The 3,098-nt window shown below is 35.9% G+C and overlaps 1 pseudogene; it reads right to left on the reverse strand.

Moving 5' to 3' along the window:
* Positions 1 to 2,034: 2,034 nt before the first annotated feature.
* On the reverse strand, positions 2,035 to 2,530 carry LOC103541417 (protein tyrosine phosphatase type IVA 1 pseudogene; annotated as a pseudogene).
* Between the last annotated feature and the right edge of the window lie 568 nt (positions 2,531 to 3,098).

Below are 3,098 nucleotides of genomic sequence, written 5' to 3' on the forward strand. Positions count from 1 at the left end.
TTCAACTGAGTCTTAATTAGAATATGCATGGAGGATATTACCCGAGGCTGGGAAAAGAATTAACTGAAAGGATTAGAGGGAACAGTATGTGCCACTCCTATAGGGCCAGGAGTAGAGCTTGTTCCCATCTGTCAAATTGGAAAATATCACACTTCACAGGACGTTGGGTGAAGAAGTCAGAAGTGCCTTTCCTCAGTATTGGGGAATAATTAACTCTAGACTAAACAATGCTGTGGTTCCAACCTAACAAGTCTTAAAAGGAGAACCTGAAAAGATCAAAGTGTTCCCAATAACTTAACTGCATTCCAGATATTCAGGCACAAGAGATATGAAAAAGATGCAAATCAAACTTCTATAGATGAAAACTGAAATGTGTGCCATGAAAAATAAATGGGATGGGTTAAAAACAGAATAGACACTTCAGAAGAAAAGATTAGTGAACTCTAAGACATAGTAAGGGAAACTATCCAAAAGGAACGCAGAAAGAAAAAACGAATCTCAAATCTTATAAAGGATTATTCTATTAGTATCAGAGAGCTGACCATTCAGAGTATAAGAGACAGGATAGGAAGTTGTAATAGGGAAAAATAAGATCAAAAACATTTGCCTTAGAGAGGACATGTCCATGGAGTCAAGCCCTGGATGAGAGGTTAAAATAAAATTCTTGAATACACTTGGGTGCTTCATTGTAAGAAGTGCAAAGAGTAACTCTTTATAAATTTTAATTTAATTTAATTTTATATTTTGCTTTTCACTATTTATTTAGATGTTTAAACTCTCACACTCAGATTTTACAAGCTAGTGAATACTGACAAATTATATCTCCCACGGAACTATAGCCACACTTTCCCAGACAGTAAAAATATATGGTTGAACTAACAGTAATATACAGCACCATTTTATTAATATTAAATGAATGACTGAGTATCCAAATACTAAGTTGCACGACACAAAAAGCATGTAAAATATTAGATGTTTGCTCAATTCGTTAGCAGAAACCCATTTCTTTTTTTGCAAGAGAGGTTGGGAAGAGAAGAAAAAAATCACACTTGAAACAAAAACAATAGTTGGTGAACGACTCCCAATAAGTATAGAAGAAATTATAAGAATTTCAGGAATTTCAGGATTGAAAATTATTTTAAGTATGATAACAAAGCATATTTATCTTTTAAGAAACATTCACTAAGTCGAAGGACATATTCTACATATTCTGCACAAGACAAAGGCAACATTTTATAAAAAATATTTATCCACTCCCATTTTTTTTTCAGACCCTCTCTAAGTTGCATTGCAAAGCACAAACATTAGTTATCTGTGAGCCTTTTTTGTCTGAAATCATTAAAGACGTGTGCTTCTGTACAATGCAGATTTTCAAAATGGAAGTTTTGCATAACAATACAAAGTGAGATTTACATAACAGCATTAAATAATCAACATAATATTTGGTAAAAAACCAACAAAAATCAATGGTTGTGCAAACTTGATGTGAACTGGTCCAAATATGGGAGATACAAACATGAAGAGAACAGGAAAATAACCATACAGGCCTCATTTCAGTGTTTGAAGTGACTGAAGAAATAAACCACATAAGGTCTAGAATTTTCAGTCTCTAGGATTTTAGTTTTGTGTGATACTAAAAATATGCAAGTATTGTGTTGTATATATTGGCACCTAATATCCCTAAAATTTTTACTCTTTGATAAAGATTCTGGCATGAGAATAGATTTAAAGAAGACTTACAGCTCAATTCTTCATGATTTCATGATAGGTACATTCAATTGGTATAAAAGATTAGCACATTTTAAATACTGAACAATAAAAAATCTTTCATTAAGTATCCAAACAGGTTGATTGTAACCAAAACATACAGATTATAATTATGTCAAGCTTGTGACCTGGTAAAACCGCTTTTAAGTACTCCTGTGGAAGCATCATTAGACTTATTCACCAAGCCACCATGTAGCTAATATGAACAACATATTAGGTCCTGTCTTAAGTTCCACTTCCAAGGCAACAGCATCAGGCATCCCAGTTTTATTGAATAGAACAGTTGTTTCTGTGGCCGTTGGTATTTTGAACCACATCCACATTTTAGGACAATACTTATCCAAACACAAAAGTTGCTTACTGTCAAAAGCTCCGCACCTCTTTTGTCTCATGAACTGTGCTGTGTCTTCATATTTCATTCCACTTTCACTTAGTACTAGGAAGACAAGTGGGAGCTCTGCCGAGACCCACAACTCAATAGCAACCCAACAACCAAGTTTTTCACAAAACTTAATTTTTTACAAGACTTAACCAGTCATCCACAATCCAGTTGGATGGTAGTACGCCATCATCAAAAGGCCAATTGTGAACATGGATACCTTCTTTCTCCACAAGGGCAGTGCTGCACTATTGTGATAACCTCTTACTTCCTAAGTTCCTCTGTGCATTTATTTAAGGTTGCATTTGTTAGATTCTATGTAATCAGAAATCTCATGTTCTTGTATGTGACTTTCACAGGGTCTGGGCAGTTTATTCGAGCCATGTTAATTTAGTTAAAAACACCCAAATTTTAAAAGTTGAGTACAGAAATGGTGTAAAGATTCTAGTCTATCTCAATATACTCCATTTGAAATTCTCAGTGCTTTGAATATGAAGCTGGAGTAATAGGAAATGAAATGAATTTCCTAACAAGAAGCAGCAATCCTTCAATCTAGTAATAAGAGGCAATAGAGAAGAAGCACACTGAGGTTTACCCCATCTAGGTCAGAACTCTTGGCAAATGCTCTGCAGATTTCAATTCAACACTCCGTATCCAGGTTAACTGCTTTTATGGGGGCTTCGTAGAGTAATGATAAATGTCTACAGTTCACTTGCCTGCACAGAGGTTATGCTGTGTCTTGCAGTAGCCTCCACTGCCCTTCAGAAACTGAATAAATGTGATCCAGAAAGGAATATGTTTACTCATTGAAGAGTGTAGTTTAATCATACAGGTGGACCCTAGCTCGCAGGGACGCAGGTGGTGGCCAAGCACCAGGCTCTACCACGCAGTGAGTGGCTCCAAGAAGAGCATGGCACTAAGCTGGCCCACAGCAGTGGGAGCTAATATGCAC

Source organism: Equus przewalskii, chromosome 25, assembly GCF_037783145.1.
Source record: "Equus przewalskii isolate Varuska chromosome 25, EquPr2, whole genome shotgun sequence".
Taxonomy (NCBI): Eukaryota; Metazoa; Chordata; class Mammalia; order Perissodactyla; family Equidae; genus Equus; species Equus przewalskii.